Here is a 25,912-nt window from a genome sequence, read left to right on the forward strand (position 1 = left end):
TGGTTGCCCAGATTTAGGTAGGAATCCAGTAAGAACCATTCAGATTCCTGTAACAAAGGATATTTACAGGAAGGAATATTTTGTACTTCATGAGGGTTGTGAACTGTAAACACAAAGGACTTGCCTAAACACTGTGCTTAAGGGACTTGTCCAAATTTTAACTTCTCTTCCATCTGTATGTAGGTCATGGTTTGTGTCCTTCAAACTGGCTCCAGCTTCCTTATTTAAATCTTTGCTCTGGGGCGCCTGGATGGCTCAGTCGGTTAAGCGTCCAACTTCGGCTCAGGTCATGATCTCACGACTTGTGAGTTTGAGCCCCACATCGGGCTCTGTGCTGACAGCTCAGAGCCTGGAGCCTTTCAGATTCTGTGTCTTTCTCTCTCTCTCTGTCCCTCCCCCACTCACACTCTGTCTCTCTCTCTCTCAAAAATAAATAAACATTAAAACAAAGTCTTTGCTCAAGAAATTATGATCCTACCAAACAACAAAACATACATTGTCAAACCCAACTTGCCAAGCCATTTTCAGTAATTTTCTACTTACTCCTTTCTGTAATCTTCCATTTCCATGTAGTCACCTCGTCTCTTTTTTGTTTCCCTTTTTACTTTTCCATAGTTCCTTTTTGTTCCCTGTCTGCTCTCCCTTTAAAAACATCAGTCACCTTTATCTTAGTTGGAGTTGAACTCATTTCATACTGGAATCTCTCTCCCCTTCTATAAATGGATGAATAAAATCTATCTTGCCACCTTTAACAACTGTTCAGTTGTGTTTTTCTTTGTCAGGGACACATATGTTCTATTTGATTGATTTTATTTATACAGTAGATGTTTCTGAAAATGCTTGGTAAAAACAATCAGGCTTCTCACTCTTAAATCACAGAATAAGGCTCTAGTGAAATCCCTGTTTTTTTTCAGTTAGGAAATTATATATGTCAGTATTAAAGTAGAATTATTTGAGGATTTATACAATTAGAATTATAAATTGAGCATAATCCATCTATAGGTACCACATCTTCTTTGATTTGATGAACAGAATTGAAGAATCTCAAGATAAATATTGAAGAAGTGTTTGTCAAAAAATACATAGAGTTATTTCTCCCTTAGGGTGGAATGGGTTAACTAACACAATATGTTTAGCCAAGAGGAAAATATTTGGATATGGCACACATCTTACAACATGTGGAGGAGAATCTGTCACAACTTGATCCACAGTGGTTGAATTAAATAGAATGACTTTGCTTGTGCTTACTAGCTATTTCAAATGTTTACTACGCCTACTGTGTCTCAAAAGCCTACTCCCTGTTTTTTTCTTATTTTCTTTTTTAAACTTTTGACAACAAAACAAGCAACATTTTATGACACAGAAAGTAGCAATTACCACACAAGCCAGTAGGAATCCGATCACATCCAAAGAGTGGTCCTGGAAACAGGTGAGGTTGTAAGAAGCTGGCCGTAGGTGCTTGGCAACTTTGTGCCGTGTGACAAACACAGTCCAGAAGACTGCTCCATCCAAAGGCTTTAGAAGCTGATCATGATGAATGGTTGATAACCACATAGCATTCTCTTTGTAGCTGGAGGAAAATCAAATAATTTATAGAACAAACTGGAGAAGTATGTTGATTTTCACGTGGAGGGTAAAAATGAGTGCCACATAACCCTGGAAGAAAAATCTATCATTTTTCTTAGAGATGATTATAGAGATCTTAATGGGCTAGAATTTGCTAATGTCTAGGATTTCAAGCTGTGAAGAAAAAGAGAAGTTGGGCAAGGACAAGTATTTCTAGTTTAGAAAGGCAAGAAAAAAAAATGAAATACATGATTTCTGTGTGCAAATTTTGAATTATCCAGTAAGGAATTGTTAATAGATCTGTTGAGAAAGTTTCAAAATATTATTATAACCCAGATATAGGATATAAGTCCATGATGAGGTTAATGGACATGTCCGGGCAGAGCTGATCAGGAGCTGGTATTGACATGATAGCAGTGAAATTAGTGATTAGAAGTGTGGAAGTGGATTGTATTGGCTTGAATCCTGACTCTGACACTTGTGTGCTTTTTTTAGTGTTTCTGTTCCTCGGGTTTTCATTTTTGAATGGATAGGAATAGTACTTTTCTTATCTGATTATTTTGAGGAATGATGTATTGATTCTTGGATTTGACCCTATCATTTGGTGACCCAGTTTGTGTTTGCTGTTGTGGTTTTTCTTGTTGGTATCGTCATTTTAGAATCTGGAGAGTGCTCAGCATTCCACTTTCAGGCATTGCCAGTTTCATTGGTTTCTACTGTTGAAATGATTATGAACTAACAGACAAGGAAGAAGGCTAAATAAAGAGGGCTTACAAACTTTAAATCACAAAGTGCTATAACATGGGACTGTAGCAGTACAGTGGAGGTAATATCTGTCTCTGTCCTGTAAAAACCAGTGAGAATGCTGGGTTTTTGAGAGGAGAGAAGTAATCCTGAAACACATTTGTAATACAATAGGCAAAGACTATAGTGAAGAAGTTACTTACTCCCTACAAAGAATTTACTAGTACAATGTGTACCATATCACAAACATTCAGTATACATCAGCTAGTTTTCTTTTTTGGGCACAGCTTTACCTTATTAAAAATTTTAAAATGTAGAAAGACATCTATATTAGAAAGATGTGATTTGACATAAAACCACCAAATGGAAGATACAATCCTTAAAAAAAATGTGCTTCTCGTGGTGCTTATTTAAGATGAATAATAGTTGGACTAAATTAAAACTAGACAACATTGTTTTTAAAATGCAAATGTCCATTTAAAATGCAAATGATACTATAACCAATATATATTCAAGCAAAATTTTATTTCTAAAGTCATTATGAAACCAAAAAGAGAAAATGTGTACATAATTATGATATTAATAATAATAGGAATAGTAACATCCTGAACTAATTTGGAAACCAAATATTTCTGATACAGAAAATTTGACTTTTAAAAGGAATATTCCAATATATCTCTTCTAAGTCAATTGCTTTTTGATTTTATGGTTCTTCTACCAAATAAAACAAAAACAAGTATAAACAAAATTAATAGAATTTAACTAAATTTATAAGTAGTGTTCACATAATTTTTAATCGAGTAAATTTGAAAGCCCTAGTTATTTATCATTTATCTGTGGTGGGAGCAAAATATTACCATAGAAAATTTTGGAAGTATTTAATGGGAATTTGCGACTGATCAGGTCATACTGGTTTACAGAAAGTAAACTATTTTAGACGAGTTTTAAAACAATTTAGTTCTCATGCTGAAAGAAAATCATAATTGTGCAGATTAGTACTATAACAGTACTAATCTTTTTTTTTTTCTGTTTACTTTTTTTGATTTTTTTTTTGCATTTCCCATCTAGCTTGGGTAATGAAACTAGACTGGTCAGTTTTATTCCAGTTTCTGTAAAACTCAGTTTTCCTTCCTGGTTTTCTGAGACTTGTGTGTTGGTTCAGAGCCCTGTGGGGAGTGTTGGAAAGCAGGCATACTCTGTACCTCCTGTTTTTCTGAACCTCGCAGATGATGCCAGTTTTGATATTTTCCTCCTTTTCCTTCTCCAGACGTCCAAACGGATTCTTTGGACAGAGGTGTTTGGAGAAACTGCTTTTGCGATTATACATGTCAGAGCCTAGACAAAGTATGTTTGAAGATACAGACACTAGTCTCTGCTCCTTAGAAAGCTTCTGGGTATAGTCTCCCCAGTGTAGGGCATAGGGCCAGGTGTGTTGGTTGTTTTGATATTTGGCTGTTTTATTTCTCCTTGTTTTTTTGTATTATGGTTTGTTCTCTTGTTTTGCTTTGTTTTTCTTTTTTTTTTTTAATGTTTTATTTATTTTTGACAGAGAGAGAGAGAGAGAGAGAGAGAGAGACAGAGCATGAGTGGGGGAGGGGCAGAGAGAGAGGGACACAGAATCTGAAACAGGCTCCGGGCTCTGAGCTGTCAGCACAGAGCCCAACACGGTACTCGAACTCATGGACTGCGAGATCATGACCTGAACTGAAGTAGGACGCCCAACCAACAGCCACCCAGGCACCCTGCTTTGTTTTTCATTTTTGCCCTAATCCTTGGGTTTAAAGTTCAGGGCTGCAGGTAAGGGGCAGAGTGGCAAGGCCAGTACAAGTGGTACCCGTGCGAAGGAACCCAGCTGGCATCACTATAACAACATTCATGGTTCCCGACTTCAACTTTGTTCTCAGTGCTTCCTCTTAATCTTTCTGTTAACCATTTCAGTGATTCTTTTTATTGATATTTCAAAATTTATCCACTATTCTTTGTTTTAAAATTTTTAAACATTTATTTTTGAGAGAGACAGACAGAGTGTGAGTGGGGTGGGGGTGCAGAGAGAGAGGGAGACACAGAAACCAAAGCAGGATCCAGGCTCTGAGCTGTCAGTACAGAGCCTGACTCAGGGCTCAAACCCACGAACCATGAGATCATGACCTGAGCTGAAGTCAAATGCTTAACTGACTGAGCCACCCAGACACCCTAAAATTTCTCCACTGTTTTTAAAACTGTTACAAACTTTTCCCCTAAAACCATTGAAGAAAATTTACTGTGCCACTCAAAATGGGTTATTCATGGCTATCTTCAAAACATTGAGCAGATCTTACTCATAATTGTGTTCATGTCAGGACTCATTTTTGCTCACCTGACCTTCATATTAGCATCTCTCTAGAAATAGTATCTAGTAAAAAAAAAATTGTACTCGTGAAGAATCATTAATGACTCACTTCAATGCATTGAGCAAATCTGTACTTGACATTGTGTTCAAGTTCAGTCTAACAGCTGCTTTTCTGGCCTTTATGTGAGTGATGTTACCGGGTTGATCCACAAGCAAAGGAATGCCCACCATTGGATCCCCGTGATAGATCATCAGTTCCACCATGAGTTATACAAGCTTCAGTTTTTGGATGACCTAGAATTGAGTGAATTTTACTAAAATTATTTTATAAGTCTTTAAAATGAGAAATGAGCATTATAATGCACTGAATCTAGAGGCAGTATTTTTTAGATAACAGAATATTATATATGTGAAATTGCATTTAAATTGCTTTCAGAGCTCAGAGCAAGAAGCATGTAAGTCTGCTGGAGAGGTAAATGAAGACTACATGAAAGAAGTGGTGTGTCATTTGAACTTCAAAAATGAACACAAGATTGGCAGGTGAACAAATTGGAAGAACATTTTGGATAAAAAGAAACATGTGCAAAAAAGCAGGGGGCATGTTGGAAACATTCTCTTAAAGTAGTGAAGTCATTGAGTCTGATATAAAGGACTTCAGGGCAGCAGAAAGGGTGATGGTGGTGGCACTGGAAACAGAATTAGGAAAATCCACATTTATTCATGAAACGTATTATTAATTAATGAAAAACATTGTATACTTTTTCCTATAGAAAATGGAGTACAATAAAAGCACTGTTATTTTTCAATAGCATTTGAAATACCCCTGCAACTAGGAGAAAGATAGATAGGTGTATGGAGAGAATTAAAAGACAGCAACAATTTTGGAAGTTATTGAAAAATTCACCTGTGAAAAGTAATTACACCTGAAATAAAGGTATTTTGATTTGGGCCATAAGGAATGTAATGAAATGCCAACTCTTACATTTTTTCCTCAATTTTCCTAGGACTGGAAATAATAAAAATAACTTGTTTTATTTTTTAATATTTCAATAATAAATGCTCACTAAATTTGTTTTTTGTTGAGCTATTATCGCATTGCTCAGCTGTTATGTTTTCAGTTTTTGTTCTCCTGAGTCATACCAAGAAAGTCATTCTGGGGGATCCACATATACAGCCGAGAATTGATTGGGTCCTAAGGTTTCTGGCTTCTTGCCATCAAATCACCATAAAACCTGTTAAGATAAAGAAAATACTTTTCTGTAGTTGAACTTCAAAGTTACAGCGTATTAGGATTCTAGGGTGATTCAAAGACATCCAGTTTAAATCCCTTCCATATGATGGATGAAGAAATGAGGACAGGAGGTGTTAGGTAACGAGAACCAGTAAGACACTGTTATAATAGAAATGCTCATATAACATGTACATATTTTTTATGTTAAGTCAACTATGGAGTAAAGTCACATATTATGGTGTAGGCAAATCATAGTGGCATAATCAATGACAAATTCAGATATTTAAGAAATTGTAAGACTGTCATGATTCTAGAGCAGAAAACAGTGGCAAATTAATCTACACATTTATGTTACTATATATACTAGCTCTCATTTTCTAAACTTAATATTAGCCTGTATTTGTTTTTGGCTCTTATAGAAGGGAATTTACTTATATCCACTTGTTTCTCAAGTTATTACATGGAGTTTTGTATCTTTTGATATACAAAAAGGCTAATATATGCAATCAACTACTTATGAGAAGTATTTGTATTTCCTTATAATTCATAATTAATTCGGCTTAGGAAATAAATATAACTTCTTTTAGATTATAGATTGTTAAAACACTACCCCCAAGAAAAATGTCAATTGATAAGTTTTGACATGAATCCAGAGTATTAACACTACTGCTGGTTTGGAAATTCTTTCGATGTTGATAATGTATAAATAGCAGTGTGGCTGTTGAAAAAGTTCCAAAATTGTAATGCTAAAATTTATTCAGCTGACTTCTAGTACTTAAAAAATGAAGCACAAAGCATTGACGGCATTGTTTAACATGGTTTATGTATATACCAGTACCAAAATACGGTGCCAGTTTTGGAATTTCCAAGCAATCCCCATGACTTGGATTATAATTTACTAGGGTTTAACTTCTGTTTGTTAAGCAGAATGTAAAGTAACTTTAGATTTTCAGCAAAAAATGAGCATAGGTGATTAAGTGAAGATTCTATCAGATGGGAAACTAAAAAGTAGTTCACAAATACCCAAAGACCCCAGGTATTTTTTTATATGTTAGTAGAAACTATTATATCTTAAGGTGAAGGATGCATCTGAGCCCTTTACATGCAGTCTTCCCTCTGCTTGACTCCTTTTATTCCTTCTTTCTCCATCAGGAGCAGTAGTTAGAAGCAGAGTCCATTTGAGGCCAGATTTTATAATGCACAGGGTTCACTTAAGGACAGGACCCATCTCAACTATCTTTTATTTTCTTGTTTCAGATTTTAGTAGGGCCCAGTCAACCAGGACAGACTGATTTTTCTTTCTCTAAATCATCGTGGCTGGCTTAGATACCCGGACACGGCTTGGTGAGCTCTGGCCATCCTGAAAAGCACACTGAATAGGCCTATTCAAAATTTAGAGGAAAGAAAAGAAGGATTATATGGCATGTGTAAAAACTGCATGATGCATTCAGATTTTTATCAATATTGCTTAACATTATTGTGCTAGTACAGCTACTGTGAAAGTTTAACTTTTTTTCTGATAACATCTACAGCGTGCACAGTGTCCTCAGGAATCCTTCAGTGAAAAGGAGCAAATGATAAGGTCGAATTTAGTGATTTTGTACCTTCCCACAATACCATTATAATACCAAAATTTAATCGTGTACCTCATATATAAATATATACACACACACACACACACAAACACACACATATATATAATTTATATATGGTATATAGATATATATTACAGTGTCAATGTCAAAGTTACTGTCAGACACCCTCGGTACTACTTTAGCCCCTGCTGTGTTTTATTTTGGTTTTTAAATGGATATCTGAGGTAAATTTGTAGGCATAATAGTTACCTGTCTTGCAGGAAATGTTTATAATCAAAACTTTTACAGAGCTTGACTTATTAAGTAGCTGTTTGTTATAAGATACTTTACCTTCTGTGGAATCTGGCAAGGGCTGATGCGATCACGTCGGCTCTTTTTTCTGTCATGTTACTGACCATTGACCCCAGAGTAAAAACCACAATACCATTTTTTTCCAGAGCTCTGGGAAAACTTTCCCATTTCCTGTGAAAAAAGAATTTGCTCCATCACAAAAAAAGGAACAGCAAAGCCAACACTATTTAAAGGATACCTGTAGAAACAAACACGTAAAATATAATCAGGAATTAAGGGAGCAGCTGTTTTTTTTAAATTGTAAAATGCATATAAATTTTACCATCTTAATTATACCTAAGTGTACAGTTCAGTAGTGTATTCGTTGTGCAACCAATCTTCAGAACTTTTTTGTCTTGTAAAGCTGGAAGTCTATACCTATTAAAACTCTCTATCTCCCTCTTCCCTAGCCCTTGGCAATCATCATTCTACTTTCTGTTTCTATGAATTTGACAAGTCTAGATACTTCATGTAAGTTGAATTGCACAGTATTTGTCTTTTTGTGACTGGCTCCTTTCGCTTACTGTCAACTTAGTCCGTGTTGTGACATGTGTCAGAATTTCCTTCCTTTTAAAGGCCAAGTAATATTCCATTTTTTGTTTATACCATGTTTAGTTTATTACTTTATCTCTTGATGCCACTTGGGTTGCTTTTGCTTCTTGGCACTTGTTAATAGTGTTGCTGTGAACATGGCTGTACAAATCTGTCATCTGGATCCCGATTTCAGTTCTTTTGGATATATACCCAGAAATGAAATGGCTGGACCATTTGATAATTCTATTTTAATCTTTTGAGGAAACTCCTTGTTGTTTTCAGTAATAGCTGTTTTTTAACAGATCTAATCCCTCATATCCTGGGAAAGAGATGTGTCCATGAGGTCAATTTCCTCTATTATATATATTTGTGCAAATGAGTGTATGTGTGTGTAAGCAAGAAATTAAATAGAGCCAGTACACAATAGTGTGGAGGAGATACTCTTAGAGAGTATTATATTCAGACTCTTTATAAATAATGCTATCAGTTACTACTGTGGGGGCCCCTGAGTGACTCAGTCAGTTAAGCGTCCGACTTTGACTCAGATCATGATCTCATAGTTCGTGAGTTCAAGCCGCGTGTAGGGCTCTGTGCTGACAGCTCAGAGCCTGGAGCCTGCCTCATATTCTGTGTCTCCTTCTTTCTATTCCTCTCCCGCATTTATGCGCTCTCTCTCTCTCTCTCTCTCTCAAAAATAAATAAATATTTTTTTAAAAAACCTTTTTTTTTTTTTAATTTCTACTGTGGATTTTTGGAAGAGAGCCACACAGCATTTTTTTTCTTTCTTTCTTTCTTTTTTTTTTTTTTTAATATGTGAAATTTATTGTCAAATTGTTTCCATACAACACCCAGTGCTCATCCCAAAAGGTGCCCTCCTCAATACCCATCACCCACCCTCCCCTCCCTCCCACCCCCATCAACCCTCAGTTTGTTCTCAGTTTTTAGCAGTCTCTTATGCTTTGGCTCTCTCCCACTCTAACCTCTTTTTTTTTTTTTTTTCTTCCCCTCCCCCATGGGTTTCTGTTAAGTTTCTCAGGATCCACATAAGAGTGAAACCATATGGTATCTGTCTTTCTCAGAGAGCCACACAGCATTTATCGTTTATTGTTATACTTCTACTAAATCATTTGTGTTTATTCCAGGCAGGTTTTCTGGAGAATTATTTTACTCATTAGAATTTCATTTACCTGACTATGAGCACTAGGAAAATGTTACTTACGATTAAGATGAGTTTATATCTAACATTATCTCAGCCTTATAATTCTTTATACCTTACCTTCAAATTTTTCGAAATTTCCCAAACTCTCTCCTTAAATTACTGATTGCTGACATTGAGGAGTATGGTATTATAGTTTGAACTTTTGTGAAAGCATCCTACGAATCCTCTTTATAACCCGGAAATATACTTCTGTAGTTACATATTTGAGTAACAATATTGCTGGGTTTGTCTACATATGATACCATATGCCCTGAAATTATATTGTAAAATTGATGTCTCATCAGAATGTGCTCTGTGTAGCTGGAAGTGAATGGAGGGGTCCTGGTCATCACCACAGTGAGTGTCTCAGAGAGCACTTGCACTACGGTGGGAGAAGTATGCAGGGCTTTGTCCAGCAGACATGTGGTCATCCTCCTTAGTAGCTCGGTTCAAACTATATAAGGCTCCTGGTGAGGACATATTTGCCTGCAAATGTTTCAGAATCATCATGTCTTGTCCCTGATCCATGCCGATTAAAAACAAATATTACTTTCTACGCTAGACTAACTCCACGTTGCTCAGTGTACCCTCCTACCAAAAAAAGAAAAAAGAAAAAAAAAATTGTAGAGGAACAAAAGTTTCCTGGATACCTGGTCGAAACCATATACTCATCTTTGTCTTTTTTTTTTTTTTTTTTTTGCTTCTTTTCTTTAAATTGGTTATTAGTTCTTTTCTCTCTGGAACATAATGATCTAACTTTCCAATATAAAAACTCTACTTTCTCATCCTAATCATTGTCAAAAAACTTCTTTTCAAAATTGTTTTTACAGAAAAAGGAAACTGTTTTCAAGCTTTGGTGATCCTGCGGACTATTTTTGTAGAGCATTCTTCAAAGTATAATTCCACCCAGATGACATTATTTTTAATATGAGGATCACTGAACTTTCCTGTAATTCACCTAGTGCATCCTTGTAACATGTGTGATTTCAGTGATGTGTACCAACAGTTAAGGTTACCTGTGTTCAGTGTTTTGTTTCATTGGCCTAAAGCTTCATTTGTACTGTGGAAGATGGTTCCTTATGGTATTACAGTAATATATCCTCTGTGGATTAATGACTGATGTGGACTGGTTGTTCTCATTCCCTGACATGCTTATGAAAATAATTTAAGCTTATTGCAAGAAAATTTGCAAAAGTATGAAAAATTACAAAGAAGGAAATAAGAGTTACTCATGCTTTATATCAGGATATGCCTGGCTTAATATTTTGTATGCTTTCTTTTTTTAAATTGAAATATGATATATAACATTGTGTAATTTAAGGTACACAACAAATTGACTTGATATATTTGTATATTGTGATATGATTGCCATTGTAATTATAGCACCTCTATATTGTCACATAATGATTTCCTTTCTGTGGTTGGAATAATTAAGATCTAGTCTCTTAGCAAATTTGAAGACTATAATACATTATTTTTGTATTCACTATGCGTTAGCTTTCTAAGACGTACTTACTGCTAGTTGCAAGTCCGTACCCTTAAACAATATCTCTGCTATTTCTCCACTTTTTTTGGTGGTTAGCCCCTGATAACCACACTAACCGCTCTCTGTTTTTTATGAGTTTGGCTTATTTAGATTCCACATATAAGAGATATTGCATATTTTTTCTCTACCCTTTTGAAAAGATAAACAAAATTGGCAAAGCTTTAGATAGACTAAGAAAAAAGACTCAAAATTAGAAGACTTTATAGTTGATAATTCAGAAATGCATAGGATCACAAAAAACTACTATGAACAATTATATGCCAACAAATTAGATTACCTAGAAGAAAGGGATAAATTCCTAGAAACACAGAACCTATCAAGACTGAATTATGAAGAAATAGAAATCTGAACAGCCCAATAATGTGTAAAGAGATCAAATCAGTAATCAAAAACCTTCCAACACAGAAATTCCCAGGAACAGACAGCTTCACTGGTGAAGTCTAACAAACATATAAAGAAATATTAATGCCAATCCTTTTCAAATTCTCCCAAAAACTTGAAGAGGAGGAAGCACTTTCAAAATCATTCTCCAAGGCCAGCATTACCCTGATACTAAAGCCAAATTAGGACACCTCAAGAAAGAAAACTACAAATCAATATCCTTGATGAATATAGATGTAAAAATTCTCAACAAAATATTAGCAAACTGAATTCAAGACCATATTAAAAGGATTATACACCATGACCAAGTGGGAACTATTCCTGAGATGCAAGAATAGTTCAATATATGGAAACTAGTAACTCTAATACATCACATTAATAGAATAAAAAATAAAATAATCCAATCCTAATAGATACATATACAGGTTTGATATAATACAACATCCTTATGGTATCTGTCTTTCTCTGTATGGCTTATTTCACTTAGCATCACACTCTCCATTATGTGGATCCTGAGAAACTTAACAGAAACCCATGGGGGAGGGGAAGGAAAAAAAAAAAAAAAAAAGAGGTTAGAGTGGGAGAGAGCCAAAGCATAAGAGACTGTTAAAACCTGAGAACAAACTGAGGGTTGATGGGGGGTGGGAGGGAGGGCAGGGTGGGGGATGGGTATTGAGGAGGGCACCTTTTGGGATGAGCACTGGGTGTTGTATGGAAACCAATTTGACAATAAATTTCATATATTAAAAAATAAATAAATAAATAAATTTAATTGTGAACTCCTCAAAAAAAAAATAATAATACAACATCTTTTCATGATAAAAAAAAAAACCCTCAACATATTGGTCATAGAAGGAATACAACTCAACATAATAAAGGTTATATATGGCAAATCCACAACTAACACTATACTAAATGGTGAAAAATTGAAAGCTTATCCTGTAAGATCAGGAAGAAGATAAGTACACTGCTCTTGCCAGCCCTATTCAATATAGTACTAGAAGTCCTAGATAGAACAACTAGGCAAAATAAGAAGTAAAAGACATCTGATTGGAAAAGAATAAGTAAGTTGTGTTTTTGTGCAGATTATATAATTTTGTATATAGAAAATTCCAAAGACTCACCCAAAGAAACTGTTGTAACTAATCAACCAATTTAGTAAAGTTGCAGAATATAAAATTGACATACAGAAATCAATTGCATTTTTATACACCAGTAGTGAAACATCTAAAAAATAAACAAAACTGTCGTGTTCACAAAAGCATAAAAAACAATAAAGTATCTAGTCATAAATTTAACCAAATAAATGAAAGGTCTATACAACAAAAACTATAAGACATTGTGGAAAAAAAAATAGAAGACTCAAATGATAAGACCTCCCATGTTCATGGATGTAAAGAATTAATATTGCTAAAATGTCCATAATACCCAAAACCATCTATAGATTCAATACAATCCCTATCAAAGTGTCAATGACTTTCTTCACAGAAATAGAATAAACAAGCATAAAACTGTTATGGAACCACAAAAGACTACAATTAGGCAAAGCATCCCTCAGGAAGAAGGACAAAGCCGAAGTCATAACACCCCCTGATTACAAACTACGTTGCAAAACTATAGTAATTAAAACACTATGGGACCAGCATAAAAATAGACATATAGGCCTCTAGAACAGAATACCGAGTCCAGAATTAAACCCTATATAAATGGTCAACTAATATTCAAAAAGGGAACCAAGAATACCCAATGGGGAAAGGATAATCTTGTCAATGAATGGTGTTAGGAAAACTGTGTCAGAAAAATGAAATTGGACCTGTATCTTATACCAGTCACGAAGATTGACTCAAATAAATCAGAGACTTAAACATAAGATCTGATACCATAACACTACTAAAAGATAAGATAGTGAAGAAGCTCCTTGACATTGGTCTTGGCCGTGATTTTTTTGGACATGAGACCAAAACCACAAACAACAAAAACAAAACCAACAAGTGGGACTACATCAAACTTAGTAGCTTTCAAACAGCAAAATGAAAAGGCAACCTATAGAATGGGAGAATATTTGCAAGCCATATATTGGATTAGTGGTTATTATCCAAAATATATAAGGAACTCCTACAACTCAATTACAAAAAAACAAACAATATGATTAAAAAATGGGCAGAGGAACTAAATAGACATATTTCCAAAGAAGATATCCAAATAACCAAGAGGTACACAAAATGATGCTCAGTATCACTTATCATCAAAGAAATGCAAATCAAAACCACAATGAGATATAACCTCACTTCTGTTAGAATGGCTATTATCAGGAAGTGATAAGTGTTTGTGAGGATGAGGAGAAAGGGGAACCCTTGTACACTGTACATGGGAATGTAAATTGGTTCAGCCACTATGAAAAACAATATGGAGATTCCTCAAAAACAAAATAGATCTGCCAAGGCTCCTGGATGGCTCAACTTTGGCTCAGGTCATGATACCACAGTTTGTGAGTTTGAGCCCCTGCTGTTAGTGCAGAGCCCATTTTGGATTTTCCGTCCCCTTCTCCCTGCCCCTTCTCCACTCACACTCCCTCTCTCTCAAAAATAAAACACTAAACAAAAAATATATCTACCATATAATCCAACAATTCCATTTCTGGGTGTATACCCAAAAGAAATAACAGGATATTGACAAGATATATGCACTCCCATATGTATAGAAACATTATTCACAACAATCGAGGGAAACAGCCTAAGTGGCCATCAACAAATGAATGGTAAAGAAGATGTGATATATATATATATATATATATATATATATATATATATACACACACACACACACACACACTGGAATATTATTTACCTATGAAAACAAAGGAAATCCTGCTATTTGGGACCAAATGGATGGAGCTTGAGGACATTATGCTAAAATTTGTATGTTTTTATTCTAATCTTTATTCATATAATTAAATCTATATTATGACATGTTTTGAAAATTTTAATCCTAATTTATACTTTTTTTCATTCTATAAGGAAATTGTGCTCTTATATTTATCATTTTGTCCCTTTCTTTTCAACTAAACCTCATATTACAGCTAATTTAGTGTAATTAAGCATTATTTGATTAAACCGATTATAATGGTGTAATATGCACAAATATAAGTTGTTTACTCATTGCTTAATTTTGGATATTTACGATACTTCCATTATTTACAGTGTTTACTCTTATGAATAATTGCCCAAAATAGATTTTGCACCTCTGGATTATTTTTCTTTGTATAGTTTTATGAGTATATTATGAAGCCAAAGGCTATAAACATTTTTAAGACTCTTGATGCATCTTGCCAAATGTCTTAATTCTTAAAAAGTGTACAAAAATTTTCTGAGAAGGTAATAATTAATGGAAAAGTAAGTAGTGTGTAGAAACCATTTCTTTGTGTAACAATGTCTTCACAGTCACTGACATGGATTCAAATCTTGTTTTTGCAACTTAATAACAACAGCTACTATTAGCAATCATTATTATCTGCCACACATCCTTCTTGTCCTTCTCTTCCTCCTTTTTTTTTCTCCTTCCTACTGACAATTATTTTCTCAAAACTCAAAGAGGAAATCTTTTAAGAATAAGGTTAGCTAAGGTAGAACTTTCACTAATCTTACCACTGTCATTGAACTTTGTGAAACTTATCAGAGGTAGCATAAATAATTTGCAATCAAAAGATACATTGTGTTTTACTCTCAAATAAGATACCAGTTTTATGTTGCTACCAGTAAAGAGGTAGACAAAAGGCTCTCTTAAGAATTGTAAAGTAGTCCACTAAAGATCATTTGCTTCCTATTTATGTTTTAAAGATTTATCAATTTAAAATGTATTAGATTATTGTTTTCCTTCATAAGGAATATCATCCTATAAACTGAATAGAATTGTTTGTAATTTTAAACTGTGGGTAGTTTTAAGATTCAAGTGGTAGAGATTATTTGATCTTTATTATATGGCAGAATTTTATGGTTCTTATTATATATGAAGTCTACATTTTCTCTGTGCTCATTCTGTCAGGCAGCTATGATGTTGAGACCTATATTCCCTAGGGGAGCTTTACTGAGGTTTTCTGTAAATTTGGTGTAGGAAGAAAACATCTGTTCTAACAGACTAAGTCACTCTTTTAAAATGCTCTAAGATGGGGAGTGCCTGGGTGGCTCAGTCGGTTAAGTGTCCAACTTCAGCTCAGGTCATGATCTCACACTTTGTGAGTTCGAGCCCCGCATCGGGCTCTGTGCTGACAGCTCAGAGCCTGAAGCCTGCCTCAGATTCTGTGTCTCCCTCTCTCTCTTTGCCCCTCCACTGCTCATGCTCTGTCTCTCTCTATCTCAAAAAGTAAATAACAACATAAAAAAAAACTTTTTTAAATGCTCTAAGATGTAAAATCATGGGATTTCATATGAGGAATGTTTTTTATTATTAATAATTTATTTATTTTTCAATTTACATCCAAGTTAGCATATGGTGCAACAGTGATTTCAGGAGTAGATTCCTTAATGCCCCTTTACCAATTTAGCCCAACCCCCCCTCCCACAAACCCTCCAGCAACCCTCTGTTTATTCTCTATATTTAAGACTCTCTTATGTTTTGTCCCCTTCCCTGTTTTTATATTATTTTCACTTCCCTTATGTTCATCTGTTTTTTGTCTTAAAGTCCTCATATGAGTGAAATCATATGATATTTGTCCTTCTCCGACTAATTTCGTTTAGCATAATACCCTCTAGTTCCACTCACGTAGTTGAGGAGTGATTTAAATGCTGGAGCAGATGCAAATAAATGTTGGATTTAGCTCCAACATTGTTAGGGAACACATTTATATCATCGAGGAATGGTTTTCCTTTTAGTTAGAGAACTGGCAAAGAGCCTTAACCCTTACCAAAAAAGGTGAGCATTTTAACATGCTTGTCTCATTGCCAATCCTTACACATATACTTTTAAACAACTCCATAGGATACCTGCTCTCTAGGACTTTTCTAGAGAGTATAATCTTGATGTGTTAGAAAACCAGTTCCTATTAAATGAGGAATTAGATCTGGGTGGTTGGCACCATTGGGTTGATTATTAATAGTATGTGATAGTACCAAAATAACAACAATACCGAGTTAACATTTCTTCTGGATTACTGAGTATGTGCCAAAGATATTTGGGATGTTTTATGTGTACTATTTTTTCCTCCACAACAGCAATATGAGCAATGATGATTATTACTATCATCTCTCTATGAACAGTGTAGTGTAGTTTTCCATAATTGCTGCCTATATTTTGCAACAGCCTGCTGAGTGGTCCCCCTTTTCACTCTTGCTCTTTTGCAGGCTAACTCAGTGACTACATCCCGAGGGATTTTTTAAAGAAGGAAATGTGATCATATTACTCCCTTTCTTAAACCTTTTCATTTTCTCCTTAATGCCCTTACTAGAGGTTTGAACCTCCTTATGATTGTCTGTCTCCAGCTTCTCCCTCCAGCATCATCTGTCCTTCACTTGGCATCTTCCTGCTGGGCTAAATTTGGAGCTCTTGAGAACTGTCATTCTTCTTTTACATGCTTTGCTTTTGTGTCTTCCTTACTCTCTGCTCCCATCACTTCTACATATCCTTCTGCATATCCTTCTGCATATCCCGTGGATTGCACCTTGATTATCAATGACTGAGATATGCTCTCTGTGATTCCCACTGAATGTTCCTTACTGCTGTGATCCTTCGTTATTATAACATGTTTCATTCTGTTTTTATTATGTGCTTGTATTCTGTCTTTCCAGATAGAGTGTCAGGTCGGTGGTCATGAAACTCTACAGTTTCCCTGCATGTTGGCACTTACCTTTAGAATATGCTAACTACTTTGGAAGTATTCTTTTAGTGAATATCTGCTACTTACTTATGTATTGAATAATTTAGGCCTTGATTTAACTGACACTATTCTCAAAGTCTCCCAGGAATTCCACTTTATTTTGTAATGTTAACGAAATTCAGGTACTTGTGTTGTATAGAAATACGTGAGTTTCTAATTGGCAGGTCACTTTAGCTTCCCATATCTCTCTCACTATAAATAAACTGTCTAAGTAAAGAATAGAATCATTCATATTGAAAATGCAAAGTGACCAAAGCAAAATAAAGAAATATATTACCTTAGGCAGGGGTTCAGCAGGTTTGCAGGTGAGTCCCCCAACAAAATGAAAATGTGGTAAGAGTGGACGAGAAAATTCAAAATCTCAGTAGGTTCAAATGAGCCATATTTGAGCCTTCGCCATTAACTCAGATAATATATTGGTTCTTTGTGGGTGGAAAAACACATACAAAAACATAAAAGAACTGTTAGATGAAATGAGAATTTTGTCATGTGACTGTAGTAATTTTCTGAAAGCAATTTGGAATGATGAGCCAAAGATGTTTGACAGTGTTCTTTGATAAAGCAATTGTGTGTGGGTGTTGTGTATATCTATATAGATCTACATATATATTTATATATATATATGAAAGGTGACGTGAGAGAAATGTGAGAGGAACATTTTATCTCTAATGTCATTCACATCAGTACATTCACCAACAAAATACTAACAACCAAATTCAAAGGCACATTAAGATCTTTCACCATGCCAAGTGGAAATCATCTCTGGTATGCAGGGATGATTCAACAAATTAACATGATACATCACACTAACAGAATGAAGGATAAAAGTCATATAATTATTTTAATAGGTGCAGGAAAGCAGTTGACAAAATTTAACATCCTTTCATGATAAAAGCTCCCACCAAATTAGGTATACCAGGAACATACTTCAGTATAATAAAGGCCATATCTGGCAAGCTCACCTCTAACATCATACTGCTTGATAAAAATTTGAGAGATGCCTGGGTGGCTCAGTTGGTTAAGCGCCCAAGTCTTGGTTTCAGCTCAGGTCATGATCTCAAGGTTCATGAGTTTGAGCCCTGCCCTGGGCTCTGCACTGACAATATGGAACCTGCTCCCAAGCAGAAAAGAAGTAAAATTCTCTCTGAAGGTGGCATGATATATATAGAAAATGCTAAAGTCTCCACCAAAAAACTGTTACAACTAATAAATGAATTCAGTAAAATTGCAGGATCAAAAGCAACATACAAAACCCAGTTGAGTTTCTATACACTAACAATGAACTATCTGAAAGAGGAATTAAGAAAGGAATCCCACTTACAGTTGCATCAAAGGGAATAAAATTGTTAGGTGAACATTTAACCGGGAGGTGAAAAATCTGCACATGTGCACGTTGTCGTTTTTCATGGGTATATACCGAGAAGTGGAATTGCTGGTTCATATAGTCACACTCTGTTTAACCTTTGAGGAATTTGCAAATTGTTTTCCAAAGTGGTTGTACCATTTTTAATTCCTAGAAGCAATATATAATGATTTTAATTTCCCCACATTCTTGTCAACACTTGTTATTGTCTTTTTGTTTATAGTTATGGTATTGGGCATGAAGTTGCATCTCATTGTGGTTTTCACTTATATTTCCCTGATGCCTAACGATGTTGAGCATTTTTTTCATGTGCTTATTGGTCATTTGTATACTTCCATGTAGAAATTTGTTTTAGATACTTTAGATACTCATTTTTTATTGGTTATTTTCCTATTATTGAGTCGTAGTATTTCTTTATATGTTTTCAGTACAAGCTCATTATCAGACATGATTTGCAAATATATTCTCTAATTCTGTGGGTTGTTTATTTTTCACTTTTTTGATGATATCCTTTGAAGCACAATAATTTTAATTTTGATGTTCAACTAATACAAATTTAATTTGGTTGTTTGTGCTTTTGGTGTTTTACCTAAGAAAACATTCTTGAATCTAAGGTTACAAATATTACCCCATGTTTTTTATTAAGAGCTTTTCAAATTATTTTTCTAAGTCTTACATTAGATTTTTTATTTATTTTGAGCTAATTTTTGTATATGGTTTGAGGTAGAGTGATCCAACTTCATTCTTTCACATGTGGATAATTAATTTTCCCAGAAGGAATTATTCTGGATTTAAAATCTATTGATCTATACATCTATCGCTATGCCTGTAACACACTCCCTTGAGTACTGTAGATTTATAGTTGGCTCTGAAATCAGGAAGTGATTTAGATAGTCTTTAATGTCCTTCCACAGTATTTTAGAGTTTTCAGTGGTGTGAGTTTTGAATTTCCTTTGTTAAATTTATTCCTAAGTATTTTATTCTTTTTGATGGTATTGTAAATGGAATTGTATTCTTAATTTCATTTTGGAGTGGTCATTGCAAAATATATAGAAACTCAATTGCTTTCTGTGTATTGATCTTGTATCCTGAAAACTTCCTTAGTTTGTGTTTTGACATAATATTATTTTAGTGTCACCCTTAGATTTTCTCTACATAAGATCATGTCATCAGTCAATAGTTTTACTTCTTCCTTGCAAATTAGGATTTATTTTATTTCATATTCTTGTTTAATGTCTTAGCTAGTACCTACATACTACATTAAATGAAAGTGAAGAGACTGGCTTTCCTTGTCTTTTTCCTTATCTAAGAATGAAAGCATTTAGGTCTTTCACCATTACGTATGATGTTGGCATGGATTTTTTGTAGATGCCTTTTCTCAGTTTGAGGAAGCTCACTTCTATTCCTTGATATATTGAGTATTCTTGTCATGAAGGTTGTTGGAGTTCATAGAATAACAACCGTGAATTTGTTTGCATGTATTGAGATAATCATGCAGTTTTGTCTTTTATTCTATTTGTATGTGGTATTATATTAATTGATTTTTCAGATATTAAAGCCACTTTGCATTCCTGGGATTAGTTCCATTTGTGTGTGTGTGTGTGTGTGTGTGTGTGTATAATTCTTCTTACATGGTTAAAGATTTGGTTCACTAGCATTTTGTTGAGGGTTTTTGGATATATTCAAAGGATATTGGTCTGTAGTTTTCTTGTGATGTCATTATTTGGTTTTAGTATCATGTTTTATTGAATGTATTTTCTGCTCTTGTATTTTTTGGAGAATTTTAAAAAATAATTGATACTAATTTTTCTTTAAATTCTTGGTAGAATCACTCAATGGATCCAACTGGGCCTGGGCTTTCCTTTGTGGTAGGTAGTTTTTTGATCCCTAATTCAATCTTTTTGTTGTTGTTGTCATAGGTCTATTCAGATTTTCTGTTTCTACTTGAGTTCTTTTCATATTCATGTCTATCTAGTGATTTGTCCATTTCACCTATATCTCATTTGTTGGCATACAGTTTCTGTTAATGTTCTCTTATGATCCTTTTTATTTGCCTAAGGTTGCTAGTTGTATCTCCAATCTCATTTCTTATTTTAGAAACTTGTGTCTTTTCTTTTTTGGGGTGTCCATCTAGCTAGAGATTTATTAATTTTGTTGATATATTGAAAGAACCAAATTTTTGGTTCTGTTCTTTTGCTTTATTGTTTGTTATTCTCCGTTTTTGGGTATCTCAGCTCTAATCTTTGTTATTTCCTTTCTTCTACTATATTTGGGTTTTGTTTGCTCTTCTTTTTCTAGTGTCTGTGTTTTAAAAATCTATTTTCTGGTTTTACTAAGAGATATTGGCATATAACACTGTAAGGTATACCACTTAATAATTTGGTGCATGTATATATTGTGTGTATATATATATATATAAGTTTAGTTAATATCCATCACCTCACATAGGTACAAATTTTTTTTCTTGTAATGGGAACTTGTAAGATCTATTCTTTTAACAACTTTCAAATATACAATACAACATCATTGATTATAGTCAACATGCTGTATATTACATCCCCAGATCTTATTTATATCATAACTAAAAGTTTGTACTTTTTTACCACCTTAACCCATTTCCCCCAAACTCCAGCTTTTATCTCTGGCAACCACCAGCCGGTTCTCCATTGCTGTGAGTTCAATTTTTTTGATTTCACATACAAGTGAGATTATACAGTATTTGTCTTCTCTGTCTGATTTATTTCATTTAGCATCATGCCCTTGAAGTCCATTCATGTTGTCACAAATGGCATGATTTCTTTCTTTTTTATGACTTAATAATATCCCTAGGTATATATCAATACACCACATTTTCTTTATCCATTCATCACTGATGGACACTTAGAATGTTCCTATGTTATGGCTATTGTAAATAATGCCAAAGTAAACACGGGAGTGCAGATACCTTTTTGAGATAGTGATTTCGTTTCCTTGGGTGGCTGGGTCATACAATAGTTTTACTTTTAATATTTTAAAGAATCTCCCTAGTGTTTTCTGTGGTGGCTGCACCAATTTACATTCCCACTGAAGTGCACAAGGGTTTCTTTTTCTCCACATCCTTGCGAACACTTGCTACCTCTTGTCTTCTTGATAAGGGCCATTTTAATAAGTGTTAGGTGACATCTCATTATTTTGTTTCTGCATTTCCATGATGATTAGTGATGTTGAGCATCTTTTCATGTACCTGTTGGCTATTTGTGTGTCTCCTTTGGAAAAACGTCTATTCAGTTCATTTACCCATTATTTTAATTGGATTGTTATTTTGCTATTGAGTTCCATGAGTTATTTACATATATTTTGGATGTTAACTGCTTATCAGGAAAATAATTTGTAAATATATTCTCTCATTCTACAAATTACCTTTTCATCTTGTTGACAGTTTCCTTTGCTATGCAGAAGCCTTTTATTTTGGTGTTGTCCCACTGGTTTATTTTGCTTTTGTTGCCTTTGCTTTTTGTGTTATATCTAAAAAGTTATTGCAATGACCAATATCAAGGAGCATATCCCCTATGTTTTACTCCTAGAAGTTTTATAGTTTCAGGTCTCATATCTAAGTTTTCAATCCATTTTGAGTTAATTTTTGTGTAGGGTGCAATATAGGGGTCCAGTGTTCTTATTTTGCATGTGACTGTCCTGTTTCCCCAACATTTATTGAAAATAGTGTCCTTTCCCCATTGCATATTCTTGCCTCCTTTGTCTTAAGTTAATTGACCATATATGTGTGAGTTTATTTCTGGGCTCTTTATTCTGTTCCTTTGATCTCTTTTGCCAATATTTCACTGTTAAGATCACTATAGGTTTGTAACATGATTTAAAATCAGGAAGTGTGACACCTCTAGCTTTGTACTTGTTTTTCAAGATTGCTTTCACTATTTGGGGCCTTTTGTGGTTTCCTACAAATTTTAGGGTTGCTCTATTTCCATGAAAAATTCTAAGGGGTGCCTGGGTGGCCCAGTCGGTTGAGCATCTGTCTTCGGCACAGGTCATGATCTCGCAGTTCGTGAGTTCAAGCCCTGCGTCAGTCTCTGTGTTGACAGCTCAGAACCTGAAGCTGCTTCAGATTCTGTGTCTCCCTCTCTCTGCCCTTTCCCCGCTCATGCTCTGTCTCTCTCTGTCTCTCAAAAATCAATAAACATTTTTAAAAAAGGAAAATACTAAATACTACTGGAATTTTGATAGGGATTGCATTGAATCTATAGATTGCTTTGGGTAGTGTGGACATTTTAACAATGTTACTTCTTCCCATACATGAGCATGAAATATCTTTTTATTTGAGTCTTCTTCAGTTTCTTTCATCAGTCTCTTTAATTTTCAGTGTACAGATATCTCGCCTCCCTAGTTAAATGTATTTAAGTATTTGTTCTCTTTGGTACAATTATATATGGGGTTGCTTTCTTAATTTCTCTTTTTTTAACACAAATATGACATGCACATAAGCTGTCTATTCATTTTCTTCATTGTGCAGCGTGCACTGGAATTGGTGACTCTGATGGCCAGCTGGGCTGCTCTGTCCATAATGACTTTACAGTTCTTAGAGGAGACATTGTGAACAATCTCTGCACTGTAAGATTTGCTGAAGAACAGTAGTGCTTTAAGCTCCTTGATGTTGTGGACTAGGAACTTCCGGAAGCCACTGGGCAGCATGTACTTTACTTTCTTGTTCCCATAGCCAATGTTGGACATCAAGACCTGGTCATTGAATCTTCTGTGCACCTTATTGCCAATGTCTCTGGGTTTCTTCCAGTTGCACTTAGTTTTGACATATTGAATTTCTGACTGGTGCTGGATGAATTTCTTGGTCCTCTTTTTAATGATCTTTGGTTTCACCAGAGGTCTGAGGGTGGCCATGATGCCCAGTAGGAGATGGCTGCCACTTTTTCAGGTAGCACTGAGGAAGACGGCTTAATTTTCCTTTCTGATAGTTGATGTTAGGGTATAGAAATGCAACTGAGATTTGTGTTTGGATTTTGTATACTACAAGTTTACTGAAATCCTTCATTACTTCTAGTAGTGTGTGTGTCTATGTGTGTGTGTAGTCTTTATGGTTTTCTACATATAATATTATGTCACCTGCAAATAGAGACAGTCTTAATCCTTCCTTTCCAATGTGGGTGATTTTATTTTTTTCTTGCCTAATGCTATGGGAAGGACTGCCAGTACTATGTTAAATAAAGGTGGCAAGAGTGGGTATCTTGTCTTGCTCCTTATCTTAGAGGGAAACCTTTCAGCTTTTCACCTTTGAGTACCAGCTGTGAGATGGCCATAAATGGCCTTTATTATGTTGAGGTGTTTTCCTTCTATACCCACTTTGTTGAGAGTTTATGTCATAAATGGATGTTGACTTTCGTAGGTAGGTTTTTTTCCTGCATTTATTGAGATGATCATATGACTTTCATCTGTACTTTTTTTGATGTGGTATGTTACATGGATTGACTAGCAGATGTTGAACCATCCTTGGAATAAATTCCGCTTGATGATGGTATGCAATTTTTAATACATTCCTTTAATCTGTGGTTAAATTCAGCTTGCTATTATTTTGTTGAGGATTTTAGCATCCGTGTTATCTGGGATATCAACCTCTAATTTTCTTTTCTTATAGTGTTCTTGTCTGATTTTGGTTTCAGGTTAATGTGGGCCTCATAAAATAAATTTGGACTGTTCTCTCCTATTTTTTTGGAAGAGTTTGAGAAGGATTGGCAATAATTTTTCTTTAAATGTTTGGTAGAATTTGGTAGTGAAGCTACCTGCTCCTGCTCTTTTATTTTTTGAGTGATATGATTACTGTTTCAATTTGCTTACTGATAAGTGGTCAGTTCAGATTTTCTATTCCTTCATGATTCAGTCTCCGTGGGTTGTGTGTTTCTAGGAATTTGCCCATTGCTTGTAGGTAGTTCAAATTGTTGGCATGTATTTTTTCACAGTAGCCTCTTATGATTTGTCATATTTGTGTGTTATAGTTGTTACGTCTCTTCTTTAATTTCTAATTTTATTCATTTGAGTCTTTTCTCTTTTTTCTCTGTAAGTCTAGCTATAGGTTTTCTATTTTGTTCATCTTTTTAAAAAATGGCACTTAGTTTCATTGATCTTTTCTATTGTCTTTTAGTCTCTATTTCATTTATTTCTGTTCAGATCTTTGTTATTTCCCTCCGTCTAATAATGAGTGTGGTTTGTTCCTTTTCTAGTTCATTGAGGTGTAAAAAAACTTTTTTTAATTTGGGATCTTTCTTTTAAAGTTAGTGTAGATGTTGGGGCGCCTGGGTGGCTCAGTCGGTTAAGTGTCCGACTTCAGCTCAGGTCATGATCTCACAGTTTGTGAGTTAGAGCCCCACGTCGGGTTCTGCACTGACAGCTCGAGCCTGGAGCCTGCTTCCAATTCTGTGTCTCCCTCTCTCTGACCACCCCACCCACCATCACCTTCCATGCTCTGTGTCTCTCTGTCTCAAAAATAAACATTAAAAAAAATAAAGTTAGTATAGGTGTTTATCCATATGAACTTCTCTCTAGAACTGCTTCTGCTGCATGTTATAAATTTTCTTACTTTATACCTGTATTTTCATTTATCGTAAGATATTTTTTGATTTCCCTTTAATTTCTTCTTTGACCCACTGGTTGTTTAGTAGTATGTTGTTTAATCTCTACATATTTGTGAATTTACCAGTTTTCTTTTTTGAATTGATTTCTAGTTTCTTAATGTAAGAAAACATTCCAGTCTTCTTCCTGTGTTTCTCCTTACTCTTATACTACTACCATGCTAAAAACATTCTTGACACACTGGTCACCAAATATGTGTTTTGTTTTGTTTTTTACCATATCAAGAAATTCTCTGTGATACCACCTGGGTGTCCTCGAATTTGATTCTGACACCAGCTACCTGGAGGCAACAGATTTCACAGGTTAAGGGCTCTTGTCCCATGAGATGTCACTTCAGATGCCAATTACAAGTAGTCCATACTCTGGTTACCCTCAACTTCTGTTCAACTTGGCTACAAATTGTAAGTTTCCATGGCCTCCTCCCTCTTTGGATTTGATTGTTTGCTAGAACAGCTCACAGAAGTCAGGGAAACAATTATGTCTATCAGAGTATTAAAGGATGTGAACAGCCAAATGAGAAGACACGTAAGACAAAGTCTTAGAGGTTTTGGATTGTAGTAGGTTCTGTATCAGTGGATTTGTTCCATGTTCCATTT

At 34.9% G+C, this 25,912-nt stretch overlaps 1 pseudogene; it reads right to left on the reverse strand.

Moving 5' to 3' along the window:
* Positions 1–1,251: 1,251 nt before the first annotated feature.
* The window catches only part of LOC102962364, a 30,170-nt pseudogene continuing 5,509 nt past the window's right edge, over positions 1,252–25,912 (reverse strand).

This window comes from Panthera tigris, chromosome B1 (assembly GCF_018350195.1).
Source record: "Panthera tigris isolate Pti1 chromosome B1, P.tigris_Pti1_mat1.1, whole genome shotgun sequence".
Lineage (NCBI taxonomy): Eukaryota > Metazoa > Chordata > Mammalia > Carnivora > Felidae > Panthera > Panthera tigris.